Genomic DNA, 18311 nt, shown 5'->3' with positions numbered 1-18311 from the left:
GAAAGTTGTCATTTTCAGGGAAACCAATAAAAGCTGGTGTAAAGTCATATTGAGTTCTTGTGAAGTCAGGTGTCCCTGCTTGAGAGTGAAATTCCAAAGGCTTCTTAGGCCTCTGGAAATAGAAGGGGTGCAGCCTAGCTCCAGGTTACAGAGTTTTCCAAATATAATGGTGTCAAATAAGTCTTGTTTTTTGTTTTTTTTTTTGAGACAGAGTCTCACTTTGTTGCCCAGGCTAGAGTGAGTGCCGTGGCGTCAGCCTAGCTCACGGCAACCTCAAATTCCTGGGCTCAAGCGATCCTCCTGCCTCAGCCTCCCGAGTAGCTGAGACTACAGGCATGTGCCACTATGCCCGGCTAATTTTTCTATATATATATTTTTAGTTGTCCATATAATTTTTTTCTATTTTTAGTAGAGACGGGATCTCGCTCTTGCTCAGGCTGGTCTCGAACTCCTGACCTCGAGCGATCCACCTGCCTCGGCCTCCCAGAGTGCTAGGATTACAGGCGTGACCCACCGCGCCCAGCCCAAATAAGTCTTGTAATTCAGAATCTAAGGAAGGATTATTTGGAAATGAGCAATTAAATTAGTCTCAACTAATATTGACGGCACTTCTTACAGTCTGAGGAAACCACGGAGAAAGGAGAAACCCCTAGATGACAGGTACACTCTCACAGGCTGCTAGTATCCTACTAATGGTAATAACAGTCTCCTACTAATGGTAACAGGTAACGTTTATTGAGCACTTACTGTGTACTGGGCATAGTGCTAAGAGCTTTGTTCTCATTCTCTCTCTTACCACTCACATCACCGCTGTAAATGAGACATGTGCAAAAGAAGAGGCCAGGGAGGCTCAGGGAGGTTAAGTAATTTGTCTAAGGTCACATAGCTAGACAGCGAAAGAGCTAGGATTTAGACCCGGGCCATGCAACTTCAGAGTCCTGTGGCATTTAGTCCTTGCTGTCCACAACTAAGATTTCACAGCAAGCACCAGGGTCAGAGTGAAGAGGAGGTTAGTCAGGAGGGTGACCTGCCATTATCTTCTGGAAGCTAGGGCCTGGGGATAAACCCCCTACAAAGGGAGTAAAACTTCTCAGAACAAACTGTGACCCCAAAGCTTCTGCATTTGAACTAAGGCCTGAAATAGACATCTACAATGGAATGATCCAGTTTGGGCTGTTGAAGAGACTCTGGGTAGGGCGTTAGCTACACTGGAGAATAAAACCAGAAGTTGGCGAGTTATCCAATTTCCATGTGTCCACTGCTGTCAGGGCAAGTTCTTCACCCACTGTTTATCTCTTAATTTAGCAATCCATATGAAGAGTTAATAGAAAACTTTGGATTCCAAAAAACACTGTCATTATGTAGCACACTCCCTTCAACAACATATGACTCTTGGAAGCTACCAAATGACTAAAGATTAGCTAGACACTCACTCAGCGATTATTTATTGAGCACTATGTTCCAGACACGGTGTCAGATGTGAGGATATAGTGGTGAACAAGAAAACCAGAGTCCTTGTTTTCATGGAGAGTAATGGGGAGAAAGCAGATGGCATTTGAGAAATTTACAAGGTGTAAGAAATGATATGAGGGGAAGATGCAGGAGTCTATGAAAACACACAGCAAAGGGACTCCAGCTCAGAGGTCAGGGAGCGCCTCCTTGATGAAGTAATTTTTAAGTTGAGACCTGAAGGAAATAGGCGTTCGCCTAGTAAAAGGGGAGGTGACAGAAGGTGAGAGCAATCCAGGTAGAAGGAAGGTCGCCTTGGGGGAAGGGGGTGGAGAAGCTGCCAGAGGAGGAGAGTGAGGTCCAGGGTTGGAAGGGAAAGTGGGGCTCAGGCAGAAGGTTTTGTTGTTTGTTGTTGATGTTTTTGTTTTACCAGATGGGAGAGGTTTGTGCATGTTCATATGCTAATGGAGGGAGCCAGCTGTGAAGGTGAGGCTGAGAGGTCACCTAATCCAGAGTGTAACCTTACGATAGCACAAGGTGCCTAAGAACATATGAGAGAAGGGCTCAGGAGCAGGGTTTAGATTTAGAAAGGAGAAGGAAATCCTCTTATAACAAGCATGAAGATAAGGAAAGTTGGGGATTCTGATGGATTTGTCATTTATTAGTGAGAGCTGGATTTTGGTTTTTCTGAAAAGGAGTGAGATCGTCTGCTGAACGTAAGTGGGCACATAAGGGATTGAAGGTCTGAGAAGGGGAAGGGCTGGAAATAACCACTGTGGAGGGTTGTGTGCAGGAATTTAGAGGGGCACTGGTCTGCCCAGGTGTGGGTTTTTATCCCAGTAGCATTTGACAGTCCAAGTGTGGGTACCTTGAAAGCAAAAAGTTGGAGTCATCCAGGCCAGCGGCTTGCCAGGCAGGTACAATGAAAAGACAAACGGCCAAAGGCGTGTAGGACATTGGTGAGAAAGTTGGGGAGTCAGAGTCCATGGAATGTAAGGTGGGGAGGTGGGGGGAGTGAAGACAAGAGAGGGCCAAGGGAGAGAAGATGGAGGCGTCCACAGTCTAGCGAGCAGGGGACGAGGGGAGTGGGAGTGATTGAGCAATTCTAAACATACTCTGAATCTGTCTACCTTTGACCACTGCTACCGACCCATTGTAAACTACCATTACCTCACCTCGACTGCTGAAATGGCTTCTTCCTTCTTGATCCCTTTGCTTCAATTCTTGTCACCCTGCAATCCATTTCCCATTTAAATTAAAATTATCTTTTTAAGCATAAACCCGTGGTGCCAACCAATATCATGTGCCTCCCGATGATGCACTGAAGAGAACACAGCATCAGTCCTGCAATTTTCCTGACAAAAATGCATAATCTGAATAGAACCGTGAGGAAACATCAGACAAACCCAAATGGAAGACCATTGTACAAAATGACTGTCCTCTTAGAGAATGTCAAGTTCACGAAGACAAAGACAGACAGGTCTAGATTAAAGGTGACTAAAGAAGACATAATAACTAAATATAGTGCTTTGTCCTGAATTGGATCTTGGACTAGGAAAAAAATACTTATAAGGAACGTTACTGGGATAATTAAAATTTGAAAATGACCTGCAGATTAGATAATAGTATTGTTTTGATGTTAATTTTCCTGATTTTGACAGTTAAAGTATAGTCATCTAAGGGAATGTGCTTGTTTTTAGAAAATACAAAAAAAGTGTATTTGGGAGTGAAGGGGCATGATTACCTTCAACTTACTCTCAAATGATTGAGAAAAAAATTGTATTTATATAAAATGAATGTGTGTGTGTGTGTAAAAGAGAGAATGATAAAATAAATGAGGGGTAAAATGTAAACAGTGAATTTAAGGAAAGCATGTATGGAAAAAGTTACTCCTTCCAAAGAAAAGTAATCAACCACCTTAGCCTCTTGCTCATAATTCTTTAATGGCTTCCCCTGACACTAAAATGAAAACTCCTTATTAGGACCTACAGCTTCCCTGAGATGTGGACCCTGCTTGTTTATCTCTTTGGCCTCATCTCCTTTCATTCTGTTCTTTGATCATGGCCTACCAGCCCCACAGATTTTGTTTCTGATCCTGGAACACTTTAAGCTTATTCTTGCCTCAGGGCCTTAGCACTTCTGGGTCCCTCAGTCTGAAATACTCTCCCTCTGATTCACAGGGTTGATTCCTTATCATTCAGGTTGGAGTTCTTGTATTGCTTCCTCAAAGGAGCCCCCCCTCCCCCAGCCACCCTTTCTAACATTGCTCCCATCCCCCTACCCAAAATTTTCAGTATCTCAGTTATTGCCATTCCTGCTGCTTCCAGTAGACTGTAAACCCCTAGAGCAGGATTTGTTTTTGTCTTGTGCATCACCCTATTTCCTGTGGCTAACTCGGTATAAGAGGACATGCTCAATAAATAGTTTTTGAATTCATAAAATAGATGAGGAAGGGGATTGTAACCAGAGAGTATGTCAGTGAAGGAAGAGGACCGGTGATGACGAGCTCCATGTGTAGAGTGGTGAGTCCCTGACGTGCAGCAGAGGCAGCTCCTTGAATGCTGAGTGAAGAAAGTAAATGTCTATGACGCAGGGAACCATGATGTTGCATAGGTAAAAAAGACAGTTTCTATTGCTTCTCTATATCCCTCCCTTCCTTGGAAGCTGGGAAAGAAGCTGCCAGGGATAAAGGCATTTGCTGTTACTCATTCTTAGAAACCATGAAAACTACATCTGAACCTTTGCTGCACTCTTAGACACTGGAAAATAGCTCAGGGAAGTCAAAATCCTGACTTGGATTCATAAACATGTTATTAAAAAAAAAAAGAAAGCAAGAAAGGAAAAGAGAAATTGTAGTTATGACCTAACCATAGCCAAAAAAGTCTCTTTGACTTCTATTGATTTGGTATTAATGGAAGCCTTTTATCTCCAGAACTTTGTGCATGTGCTGCCAAGTGGAGGAAGGGAAAATGTAGAAAGCTCTATCTGCATAATCATGGCCCTCCCCAAATTCAGAGGTCTGCTCGAAGACTCACCCCCCTGGTTCTGGGACGCCCCAGTCTAGCATGAGAAATCAGGGGGAAAATGTTCCTTTAGATGTCAAATCCTGGCTTCTATCAGAAAACAAGGACAGATGAATAAAGCCGCAGGCAAAGACAGGCAGGCCCTCATGTTGCTTATGTGAACATTCTAAACCTTTCCTCATAAATGCTTAGCCTAGAGTTCTTAGACCACATGCTGATCTGTTCTGCCTTAAAGCATAATTTATAAAACTGAGGGATCCTTTCCAAGAGCACCTTACCCTCATGGCCTCTTTATCTCTTGTTATAGGACCACTTTCAAGGAGGAATAATTTATTTAAAAGTGCATTTTACAACCCGTGGCTCCCTCCAAAGAATTACCTTTTCTCCCATTTTCTGTAAGAATTTTTTACATGATGGGTGCAACTCGCACTGTCTGGGGAACGGACAAGCCTGGAGCTTTGACTTGGGGGGACAGGTGGTACATGGGCAACGTATGTAACCTGAAATTCTGTATCCCCCATAATAATAAGATGAAATTAAAAAATAAATAAATAAATAAATAAACTTTTTATTTTTGACTAATATTAGATTTACAGAAAAGTTGCAAAGATGGTACAGGGAGTTCCGTATATCCCTTGTCCAGTTTCCATTGTTGTTAACGTAATTATGTTACTACGGTACATTTGTTTCAACTAAGGAACCAACATTGTTCCATTACCATTAACTAAACTCCACACTTTGTTCGGATTTCATTAGTTTCTTCCTACGGTCTTTTTTCTGTTCCAAATTCCACCCAGGTACCACATTACATTTAATCATCATATCTGGTCAGATATTTTGTGGAATGTCTCTGAAATTGGGATTGTCTGATGTTTTTTTCACACTTAGATTGAGGTTATAGGTTTTGGAAAAGAAGACCTCAGGGTGACGTGCCTTTCTCATCCTATCAAGGGTAGGTGACATCCATATGACATCACTGGTGACATTAACCTTCATCATTTGGTTAAGGCAGGGTTTGCTAGGTTTCTCCATTATAAAGTTACGCTTTCTCCTTTTCTGTAATCTGTTCTTTGGAAGCCAATCACTAAGTCTAGCCTACTCTCAAGAAGGTGGAAAGGGAATTGGGAGGGAATGGAAATTAAGCTCAGTTTCTGGAAAAGGGAGTATCTACATATCTTAAATGGAATTATGAAGGATTTGTTTCTTCCTCCCCATTGATTTATTTATTCATTCATTCATTTATTTCAGTATGGACCCATATATACAGTTAGCCCTCCATATTTGTGGGTTCTGCATCCATGGATTCAACCAACTACAGATGAAAAAAAACCCCACAAAAACCGCAAACAATAAAAAAATGACAATACAATATTAACAATAACACAAATTTTAAAAACAGTACAGTATAACAACTACATACATAGCATTTACAATGTATTATAAGTAATCTACCCTGGCCCAGTGGCACATGTCTGTAGTCCCAGCTTCCCAAGAGGCTGAGGTGGGAGAATCACTTGAGCATAAGAGTCGAAGTCTGCAGTGAGCTACGTTTCTGCCACTGCACTCCAGCCTGGGCAACAGATTGAGACCCCGTCTCTAAAAATCATCATCATCATCTAGAGAAGGTGTACGGGAGGAAGTGCATAGGTTAAATGCAAATACTACATCATTTTATATTAGGGACTAACATAAATATATAAATATAAACATAAAATCCACAGATTTTGGTATCTCTGACAGTCCTGGAACCAATTCCCCACAGATACCGGGGGATGACTGTACTCATTTTGTACTTTGGGTTCCAGCTATGGCCATCTAGAGCTCCTTCAATTTGGTCCCTGTGTCCCTACACATCCTTAGAAAATTTTTAAAACATACAAATGAAAGATAATCACTTATCTTCTGAGGCTTTTTATTCTTAACACTACATACATGGACTTGGAAATCACCTGAGTGAGTCCAGAAAAGATGTCTTTTTTTTTTTGAGACAGAGTCTCATTCTGTCACCCGGGCTAGAGTGCAGTGACATCATTGTAGCTCACAGCAACCTCAAACTCCTGGGCTCAGGCAATCCTCCTGCCTCAGCCTCCCAGGTAGCTGGAACTACATGCACACACCACCACACCTGGCTAATTTTTCTATTTTTAGTAGAGACAGGGTGTCACTCTTGCTCAGGCTGGTCTCGAACTCCTGAGCTCAAGTGATCCTCCCACCTCGGCCTCCCAGAATGCTAGGATTACAGGTGTGAGCCACTGTGTCTGGCCAAGATGTCATTTTAAAAGGCAATGTTTTCCTGATCTGATTGTGCTGCTATTATTATGAGTCATGGTTTACTTTTACCTTGATTCTTTTACTTGTTAAAAAATTTACACCAGTAATCTGGCTTCATGTAGGAAAATTCAGATAAGAAACAGAAAAAATTATCCATAATCTCATTATGCAGTAATAATTGCTATTAATACTTTGCTATACTTCTCTTTTTCAGTGTGTGTGAGTTTGTGTATCACTCACCAGTATATTTTAACCTCTTTCCCATGTTGATATTTATACTTAATGGATATTTAATTTGCTTTCTACTTTTTTGCTATTGTAAACATCCTTGTATATATTTAAACTATTAATTTGTGCCATAGCAACTAAACCAAACTTGTTTCCAGACTGTAAAGGTTTGCAAATTCCAGCTTCCTCAGTCTTTACTGAAATAATTCAGCATGATTTTTAAATCTACTTATAGTGTTTATATTATAACCTGCATTATGGTAAATACCAAATCAACTGAAGAATGATCCCTGCTTATGATATAAAAATGGAAGCAGAGGCCAGGCGTGGTGGCTCACGCCTGTAATCCTAGCACTCTGGGAGGCCAAGTGCTCCAGGTCAGGAGTTTGAGACCAGCCTGAGCAAGAGTGAGACTCTGTCTCTACTTAAAATAGAAAAACTTAGCTGGGCATAGTGGCATGTGCCTGTAGTCCCAGCTACTTGGGAGGCTGAGGCAGGAGGATTGCTTGAGCCTAGCAGTTTGAGGTTGCAGTGAGCTAGGCCAATGCCATCACACTTTTTAGCTTGGACAACAGAGCAAGACTCTATCTCAAAAAAAAAAAAAAAATGGAAGCAGAAGACATGAATCTAAGGCAATAATAACTTAATGTAACAAATTATGATAAAGGGAGTATGTAAATGATAAAGGAATTCCAAAGAAAGAAAAGTGATTTCTGACTTAATGTTGGTGTCACATGATTGCTTGTATGTGGCAAAGACTGTTGGTGCTCACCAATGACTGTATTCTTTTCTTCTTCCTGGCCTACAGGGAGAGTCCGAGTCTGTTTTCCAGTCTCCAGTGCAGTTAGGTGTGGCCACGTGACTGTTCTGGCTGCGCTTGGAATGTGAGCACGAGTGGTGGGCACCACTTCTAGGTCCATAGAAACCTCTCAAGCACAATCCTCACTCTTTGCCATCCCTTCTCTTGCTGAATGGAGAAGACAAAGAAAAGAACAAAGAAAAGGGTGGAGCCACAAGATGGAAAAAGCCTGGGTCCCTGAATGATTATATGGAGCAGGATCCCTCCCCCTCCTTGTGCTACCTCCTTCTTCTCCTCTTACTTCTTTCCTTCTTTCCTCCTTCCTTACCCCCTACCCTTCCACCAACCCACATTGGACTGTGAACAAGAGAAATAAACTTTTATTATGTTAAACTACTGGAATCTCAGGGTTTATTTATTACAGAAGGAGGAGTTATTTACCTATGTAACATATAATGGAATATTCCTTCGGGGCTTTATTTCCCCAATGGAGATGTCCTACTCCTTTAAGAACATTTCCCCTTTTGCATAAATAGAAGTAGGCCTGTATAATGAAGAATGAACTTTACCAAGAGAGGGGTCTGGCCTTTGCCTCAGCAACTGGGAGGAAATCTCCAGGCCCCTGAAATGTCCTTCCTGAGAGGAGTGTCTTTATTTGTTTGGGGCTTTGGCCACCAGATAGTCTAACAGTGTTATTTAGGATGAGGGCTTTGGGCCATGCTGTTTCAGTTATGACCTCTGGAGGAACTGGAGACTAAAGGCATTAGCCTGACCTAAAGGTCAGCCACAAGAGCAGTATGTACTCCCAGGAGTTCGAGACTGCAGTGAGCTATGATTGCACCACTGCATTCCAGGCTAGTTAATAGAGTGAGACCCTGTCTCTTAAAAAAAAAAAAAAAATATATATATATATATATATATATATGCACAGAGAAGCTAAAACTGTGCAAAAGTTAAGGACTTCAAAGCCCTAGGGCTCTTCCTTTATGTTTCATTCCACAAATATTTACTGAGGATTCTGCCAGGAACTGTTCTATATGATGCAGATCCAACAAAGAATGAAATAAACCAAGTGCCTTTACCCTTTACCTATGGAGACTGCATTCTAGTGGGGGAAATAAACCCATAAATAAATATATAATATAATTTTCTATAATGTTAAATAATTTGAAAAAATAATTCGGGGTAAGAGAATGGAGGTGGTGTGCTCTTTTATGTGTATTTTCTTTTCTTTTCTTTTTTTTTTTGAGACAGAGTCTCACTCTGTTGCCCGGGCTAGAGTGAGTGCTGTGGCGTCAGTCTAGCTCACAGCAACCTCAAACTCCTGGGCTTAAGCGATCCTACTGCCTCAGCCTCCCGAGTAGCTGGGACTACAGGCATGCGCCACCATGCCCGGCTAATTTTTTCTATATATATATTTTAGTTGTCCATATAATTTCTTTCTATTTTTAGTAGAGACGGGGTCTCACTCTTGTTCAGGCCGGTCTTGAACTCCTGACCTCGAGCTATCCACCCGCCTCAGCCTCCCAGAGTGCTAGGATTACAGGCGTGAGCCACCGCGCCCGGCCGTGGGGTGCTCTTTTAGATGGGGTGGCCAGAGACGGACCTCTGAGGCAATGGCATTTGAGCAGAGCCTGATGAGAAGGTAGAGAAAGCACTCCAGGCAGAAAGAATAGCAATTGCAAAGGATCTGAGATAGGAACTGTTTGGTGCAATGCAAGAAGAACAAGAAGGCTCATAGGACTGGAATGGAAAGGTAGCTAGGTATTTGATGAGGGCCTCATAGGCCTCTTTTTGTTGTTGAGACAGAGTCTAACTCTGTCACCCAGGCTACAGTGCTGTGGCGTCAGCCTTGCTCATACCAACCTCAAACTCCTGAGTTCAAGCGATCCTCCCACCTTGGCCTCCCAGAGTGCTAGGATGACAGGCGTTGAGCCACCACACAGAGCCTTAAAGGCCTTTTAATTGACCTTGGCATTGACCCTTGCAAGGAGTTACTATTATGATAACCACTACTTCTCAGGGATCTCCCTTCTCTGATCTTGGCTTCTTGACCATAAACCTCCCCATACTAAACAGCCACCTGAGCCATCATCCACATCATATTCCTTTTCTCCCTTACTCTGGCTCCAAACCCACTTATATATTCTTCTTCACTAAACTAACCAAACTATACACTCATGTGCAATCACAACAGAGCACATTTTCCCTCAAAACCTGCAGTGTGACCAGAAACTAGGAGACTTAGCATGGGGTAGGAATGACTTGGGGAACAGGGGAGCTGTTGCAGGGGCCAAATGGTCGTGGAACTGTGGATGGTAAGAATGGTTGGATAAATATGACTACCATTGGTCTTTGTCTTTACAAATGAGGGACGCAAGGCCCAAAAGATCAAGCAGTGTTCAAGGTTACAAAGCAAAGTGGTAGCAGAGCTCAAACTAAAACCCTGGTGCTATGATCTGAATCTGTCCCCCAAATTCAAATGTTGAAACTTAATCAATAATGTGATAGTATTAAGAGATAGGCCCTTTAAGAGGTGATTAGGTCATGAGGACTCCTCCCTGGTGAATGCAATTAAGGCCCTTATAAAAGAGGCTTTACACAGCTTTCAGCCCTTTTGCCCTTTTGCCCCTTCTGTTATGTGAGGAAACAGCGTCATCCCCTGCGGAGGATGCAGCAACAAGGTGGTATTTTGGGAGTGAAGACTGGTCTCTCACCAGACACTAAAGCTGCCAGCTCCTTGATCTCGGACATTCCAGCCTCCAGAACTGTGAGAAATGAACTTCTGTTGTTTATAAATTACTCAGTCTCAGGTATTTCGTTATAGCAGCACAAACAGAGTAAGATACCTGGCTTCCTCCAGAGTTTTAATCCATAACTTATTTTACTCCTATGTGTAGGAACTTTATGATGGAATGGAGAAGTAGAATCAGCATAGGAAACCCAGGTTTGATATTGGCTTTAGTCACTATAGTGGTTAACTCATTGAGCTTCGTTTTCCTCACTGTAAATCTTGTAGATATCCCAGAGCCTCTGTTCACTTGGTTATAGTGGAAACAGTCATATTTGTATATTATAACTAACCTCTTATGTTCACCTGCCCCCTAAAATTGATTAGTCCCAGCTGGGGGATAGTCAAAGTTACTTCCTTGGGGGGGGTCATTCAAGTTCCTAGTTCTAATTTATTGCTGAGATGCATGCTATAGATACTCTACAAATTGTAGTTATTACTATTATTATCTCTGGGGCTGGGATTTGAGGGAACTTTACTTTTTCTTTTCTTTTTTTCTTTTCTTTTTTTTTTTTGAGACAGAGTATCACTTTGTTGCCCCAGGTAGAGTGCAGTGGCATCATCCTAGCTCACTGCAACCTCAAACTCCTGGGCTCAAGCAATCCTCCTGCCTCAGCCTCCCAAGTAGCTGGGACTACAGGTTCTTGCCACGATGCCCAACTAGTTTTTCTATTTTTTAGTAGAGACGGGGTCTTACTTTTGCTTAGCCTGATCTCAAACTCCTGAGCTCAAGCAATTCACCTGCCTCGGCCTCCCAGAGTGCTAGGACTACAGGTGTGAGCCACCATGCCCAGCCTAACTTTTTCATATTATCTATTTCTACAATGTTTGGATTTATTTCATTTTATTTAATTTTTGGATTTCTTTTAAAATGACAATTTGTTATTTTTCAATTTTAGAGGATAAAAATATAAATGTTCAGCCCAGCACAGTGGCTCACGCCTGTGATCCTAGCACTCTGGGAGGCCGAGGCGGGTAGATTGTTTGAGCTCAGGAGTTCGAGACCAACCTGAGGAAGAGCGAGACTCCGTCTCTACTAAAAATATAAAGAAATTATGTGGACAGCTAAAAATATATATAGAAAAATTAGCCAGGCATGGTGGCACATACCTGTAGTCCCAGCTACTTGGGAGGCTGAGGCAGGAGGATTGCTTGAGCCCAGGAGTTTGAGGTTGCTGTGAGCTAGGCTGAAGCCACAGCACTCTAGCCCGGGCAACATAGTGAGACTCTGTCTCAAAAAAAAAAAAAAGAAAAGAAACCACAGGAAGGGATATATCCAAAGACAGAAAGTTCAAGGCAAAGATTGTGAAAAATTATAGTGTTCTGAAAAACAAGGCCCAAAACATGTAATGTTGGATGATTGTTTTCGAATTCCCTGATTTCCTATCAAGCTGAGTCCTGCACAGACATTGACGTTCATCCTTTGTTTATTACTTGGCTTGATTCACTAAGCGCAGCCGGATCACCCAGCTGTAGTGTACAGTCCAAATACCTGAGGGCTGATTTCTTCCCACCTCTGCTTTATGATGAAAATTTCTCAAGTGTATGAGTAGGTGTTGGCAAGAGGGAGCTTCACTTAAAAACAGGAAGCAAAGGAGTCCTTGTTTCTTTTTTTCTTCCTTTCTTTCCTTTTTCATTCTTTTTCTTTCTTTCTTTCTTTCTTCTTTTCTTTCTTGCTTTCCTGCTTTCTTTTTCTTTCTTTCTCTCTCTCTTTTTCTTTCTCTTGTCTCTTTTTCTCAAGAAACCTTTGAGTAAATAACTAGGGAAACTTAGTTGAATTATTTTATTGTAATTCATTTGGGTTAAATTCTATTACTTAATCATTGTTCACTTCTCTTTCTTTCTTTCTTTCTTTCTTTTTTCTTTTTCTTTTTTTTTTTTTTTTGAGACAGAGTCTCACTCTGTTGCCCGGGCTAGAGTGCAGTGGCATGAGCCTAGCTCACAGCAACCCCAAACTCCCGGGATCAAGCAATCCTCCTGCCTCAGCCTCCTGGTAGCTGGGACTACAGGCATGCGTCACCATGCCCGGCTAATTTTTTCTGTATACTTATAGTTGTCCAGATCATTTCTTTCTATTTTTTAGTAGAGATGGGGTCTGGCTCTTGCTCAGGCTGGTCTCGAACTCCTGATCTCGAGCGATCCTCCCTCCTTGGCCTCCCAGAGTGCTAGGATTACAGGCGTGAGCCACCGCGCTCGGCCCATTCTTTTTATTTTATTTTAACATCACTTTTCCTATTCGAAGCTTCTTTAAGTTAAATAATTTGGAGGTCCTGGCCGGGCTCAGTGGCTCACACCTATAATCCTAGCACTCTGGGAGGCCGAGGCAGGAGGATAGCTTGACGTCAGGAGTTTGAGACCAGCCTGAACAAGAGCGAGACCCTGTCTCTATCAAAAATTGATAAAATTAGCCGGATGTGGTGGCGGATGCCTGTAGTCACAGCTATTCAGGATGATGAGGCAGGAGGATCCCTTGAGCCCAGGAGTTTGAGGTTGCAGTAAGCTATGATGAAGCCACTGCACTCTATTGGGGCAACAGAGCAAGACTCTGTCACAAAAAAAAAAAAAATATATATATATATATATATGTGTATATATATATATATATATTTGAGTGGGAAAAATAAAAAGCAAGTTGCAGACAGGACTGGGACTAGGGACTATATATATTTGAGTGGGAAAAATAAAAAGCAAGTTGCAGACAGGACTAGGCCTAGGGTAGGATACGTAAGGAGGCACTGACAACCAGGATGGTACAGTGCAGGGCAGCCCCTGATTGAGCACCTCCTTAAATTTGACATCATAGTCTTTCCCCTCTCTTGCTTTACTCTGAGCCCTGCAGAATATTTATATATCTATAAATAATAATTATTTAAATAAATATATGTAATTGTGTAAATTGGTGCAAACCTTTTGGAGGGCATGTATTTTATATGAATATATGTACATCTATATATTAGTTACATAATATATTGGTTATATAATATGTATTACTTATATATACACACATTAAGTAAAGGGAAAAAATGGAAAAATATATATCAAATTATTAGCAGTCATATTTCTGGGGCATTGTATTATGGGAGCTTTTCACTGTCTCAGTCACATACTTATGAAATCTTGCGTTAAAAAGCAATTAACAATCACATATTTTTTGGTTACAGAAAAAGTAAGAAAGTTTTTAAAAAATAATGGCATGACCACACTGAAGTGTATTTGTACTGATTTGAGCACTTTGTGTATCTATAGTTGGTACTATATAAATATTATGTGAAGATGAAATCATAAAAAGATCAATGGATATTATATGCTTTTGAAACATATATTTAAAAAATTGTGTAACAGTGTTCTCTCTGCTAAATTACATTCTTGCCAAGTAGAAATTCAAGTTATACCGGCAAGAGCCTATTTTAGCTTCTGGATGGGCAGCGTCTTACCGAATATGCCTTACCTATCTGCTCCTAGATAAAGATCATATTAAGTGTCTTTCATATGGGAATTTCAAAGCAGTTTAAAGACATTAATTAGTTCTCATAGTAACTCTGTGAAGTATGTGTATTTTATCATGTCTGTTTTCCACATAAGAGGACTGACAGGCTGAATGATTTCCAGTGTTCCATACTTTGTTACTATTAGAGAAACTAAGAATGCTATTACTTCATTAGCCGTTTTTCCCCCTTGAAAATTGATAAAGCAATTATTGGATAAATAAACCAAACAAAAATAATTATTTGCATGTCAAATATTTTTAAAACACAGATATGCTATTTTTATTTTTTGTACTTTCTAAACAATCTGGAGTTATTTTTAATTTACTCTATATTCCAAAAGTTGATTAGAACAATGTTTTCTGAATTAAAATCTATTTTTAAATATATAAATAATCAGAGGTAAAGCTTTGTTGTAGCTTCATCTGGGACCTTTGCTTTGGATATTTCTTTAATTACAAGAAATGGGGCCGGGCGCGGTGGCTCACGCCTATAATCCTAGCACTCTGGGAGGCCGAGGTGGGCGGATCGTTTGAGCTCAGGAGTTCGAGACCAACCTGAGCAAGAGCGAGACCCCATCTCTACTAAAAATAGAAAGAAATTATATGGACAGCTAAAAATATATATAGAAAAAAAAATTAGCCGGGCATGGTGGTGCATGCCTGTAGTCCCAGCTACTCGGGAGGCTGAGCTAGGAGGATTGCTTGAGCCCAGGAGTTTGAGGTTGCTGTGAGCTAGGCTGACACCATGGCACTCTAGCCTGGGCAACAGAATGAGACTTTGTCTCAAAAAAAAAAAATGAAATAAAATAAAATAAAAAAATAAAAAGATTCACTCATATAGGGAGGGATATTAAAAAAAATACTTGCAGACTTTAGCAGATTTCTAAATATATCCAAGTGAGATTTCACTTACTGCTCATTGCTCTCTTGTCATTTGTTTTCCATTCTGACCTCATTAATTTTTCTTTCTCTAGCCCTAGTACTGAAATCCTCTGTGATATAGCGACCAGCTTTGGCACTCTAATAGGTTCTTTACCATTGGTTATCAGTTTCATCATCTTGGTTGCTGTAATTGTTGCATGGGATTGAGGGATAACATCACTGCCTGGCAGTTCTTTGAGAAAAATTAAAACAAGCCCGTCACCAAATAGATTATATATCAGGAAGCATGCAGATAGGCTGTTATAAGAAATTCTCCTCTTATCACAGCTCTGTCTTTTACTTAATGTACCCCAAAAGAGTTTTAAGGTAAGTAGCAAGACCATTGGTAATCTAAGTTTACAAATTCCAGTAGGTACTTTGAGACTTAAAGTTTCCAAGTTTAAAGGTTTTTTTCCCTTCATATATCCTAAAACAGATTAAGATTTCAGGCATTGTTTTCAATAAACCAAATTGTTTACAAATATGCTGATAACATCAGGTAAAGGCCCATGGGAAAGGAGTGATCCAATTTCATCATCTTATTAGCCAGCTTATAAATGGCAGAGCTGATACTCCAAATTATAGAAGTCTGATTCTTAGCACACCGTGAGATTTTCCTTCCCCCTGCCCACTTACCCTAGATTAATTTCTTAATCCCTATACTATGGTATCTACCTTTCTGGAACATATAAAAATTTGCTACAGAGTGTAGTTTTTCTGCCCCTATGGTTTTAGGGAGAAGGAGTATTTTTCATGTAAGAAAATGAAATATTAATGTTTGGTCCTGCTCCTAAGGTTAATATAAGACCTTGGTGGTTTTTTCTTTAAGAATTTGCTGCTTTTCGGCCGGGCGCGGTGGCTCATGCCTGTAATCCTAGCACTCTGGGAGGCCGAGGTGGGCGGATCGTTTGAGCTCAGGAGTTCGAGACCAGCCTGAGCAAGAGCAAGACCCCATCTCTACTAAAAATAGAAAGAAATTATATGGACAGCTAAAAAATATATATAGAAAAAATTAGCCGGGCATGGTGGTGCATGCCTGTAGTCCCAGCTACTCGGGAGGCTGAGACAGGAGGATCTCCTGAGCTCAGGAGTTTGAGGTTGCTGTGAGCTAGGCTGACGCCACGGCACTCACTCTAGCCTGGGCAACAGAGTGAGACTCTGTCTCAAAAAAAAAAAAAAAAAAAAAAAGAATTTGCTGCTTTTCTTGAGTATGGTTCTGTTCTTACAAAGTATCCTGTAAAAGAAGTGAAAGTTTAAGGTTTAACAATTTGTTACTGATAAAATGCCTTTAAATTATTTTTTAGAACAGCTTTATTGATATATAATTCATATAAAATACAATTCACCCATTTAAAGCAGACAATTCAATAGTTTTTAGTGTATGCACAGAGTTGTGCAACCATCACCACAATCAATTTTAAAACATTTTTATCACCCGAAAAAGAAACTTCTTATCCAGTAGCAGTCACTCCCCATTTACTCCCAACACTTCTTCACCCCCTCCAATCACAGGCAACCACTATCTACTTTCTGTCTCTAGATTTGCCTATTCTGGACATTTCACATAAATAAAATATAATCTGTGGTTTTTGTGATTGGCTTCTTTCACTTAGCATAATGTTTTTGAGGTTCATCCATGTTGTAGAATGTAGCATGCCACAGCATGTACTTCATTCCTTTTTATGGCTAAATAATATTCCATTGCATGGATTATGCCATTTTTTATTTATACATTTATCAATTGATGGATATATGTGTTATTTCTTTTTTATGGTTATTATGAATAATGCTGCTATGAACATTTGTGTGCAAATTTTTGTGTGTACATCTTTTCATTTCTTTTGGCTATATACCTAGGATTGGAATTGCTGGATCATATATAATAGTAACTTTATGCTTAACTTTTTTTTTTTTTGAAACAGAGTCTGGCTCTGTTGCCTGGGCTAGAGTGCTGTGGCATCAGCCTAGTTCACAGCAACCTCAAACTCCTGGGCTCCAGTGATCCTTCTGCCTCAGCCTCCTGAGTAGCTGGGACTACAGGTACGTACCACCATGCCCGGCTAATTTTTTCTATATATATTTTTAGTTGTCCAGATAATTTCTTTCTATTTTTAGTAGAGACGGGGGTCTCGCTCTTGCTCAGGCTGGTCTCGAACTCCTGACCTCGAGCGATCCTCCTGCCTCAGCCTCCCAGAATATGCTTAACTTTTAAAGAACTGTCAAACTACTTTCCAAATCAGCTGTACCATTCTATATTCTCACCAGCAATGTATCAAGGTTGCAATTTATCCACATCCTTTTTAACACTTTATCTGTCTTTTTATTTTATAATCTTAGTGAGTAGTACCTCATTATAGCTTTGATGTCCTTAATGGCTGGTAGTGTTGAACATCTTTTCATGTGCTTATTTGCCATTTGTATATTTTGTTTGGAGAAATATCTATTCAAATCCTTTGTCCATTTTTAAATTGACTTTTCACTTTTATTTATTTATTTATTTATTTTTTAATTTTGTCATCCTTGCGCAGGGGCCATGCTAATCTTCTCTGTATCGTTCCAATTTTAGTATATGTGCTGCCGAAGTGAGCACGGCTTTTCACTTTTAGTTCAGGAAATTCTGTTCATAACCTCAATTCATTTGAGAATTCCTTCTGATGCTTCTCTGATCCTTAGAAGGTATGCTTTATATTTTTTCATTTATTTATTCAAATAAGTATTGTATTTATTTTATTGAGGACCTAATATGTGTCAGACTTATGCTAAATCTTTGGGCTAAAGTCCCAGAAGTTAAGGTATTCACAATCTCATGGCCAGGCGTGGTGGCTTACTCCTGTAATCCTAGCACCCTGGGAGGCTGAGGCGGGAGGATTGTTTGAGCTGAGGAGTTCAAGACCAGTCTAAGCAAGAATGAGACCGCTTATCTACTAAAAATAGAAAAATTAGCCGGGCGTCATGGTGCATGCCTGTAGTCCTAGCTTCTGGGGAAGCTGAGGCAGGAGGATCACTTGAGCCCAGGAGAGTGCTGTGAGGTTGCTGTGAACTAGGCTGATGCCCTGGCACTCTAGCCCCGGCAACAGAGCAAGACGCTGTCTCAAAAAAAAGGAATTTGAGTCTCTCCTAAGGAGATATTTTGCAATACAGTGCTATAAATGCTATTGTAGACTTCACAGTGGGAGATTAAAATGACTCAACAGCAAAACCCCTGGGGGGATACAGAAAAGAAAGTTTTAACTAATGTTACAGAGACAATATAATGGAGTATTTTGTCCAAGTTAGAAAAAGTCAAAGTATACAAGTTATATCTCTTATCAGTGACCACAGTACAGAAAATGCTGATCACAT

At 40.6% G+C, this 18311-nt stretch overlaps 1 non-coding gene across 1 annotated transcript; it reads right to left on the bottom strand.

Annotated features, from left to right (window-relative positions):
- Window positions 1-17452: 17452 nt before the first annotated feature.
- LOC138387792 (U6 spliceosomal RNA) lies at window positions 17453-17559 on the bottom strand. Its single transcript, XR_011233981.1, has one exon. It is a non-coding gene; the product is annotated as a U6 spliceosomal RNA (small nuclear RNA).
- Between the last annotated feature and the right edge of the window lie 752 nt (window positions 17560-18311).

The sequence above is a fragment of the Eulemur rufifrons genome, chromosome 1 (genome assembly GCF_041146395.1).
Source record: "Eulemur rufifrons isolate Redbay chromosome 1, OSU_ERuf_1, whole genome shotgun sequence".
NCBI classification, from domain to species: Eukaryota; Metazoa; Chordata; class Mammalia; order Primates; family Lemuridae; genus Eulemur; species Eulemur rufifrons.
Note: the sequence above shows the minus strand (reverse complement) of the source record. Positions and strands in the feature narration are given on the sequence as shown.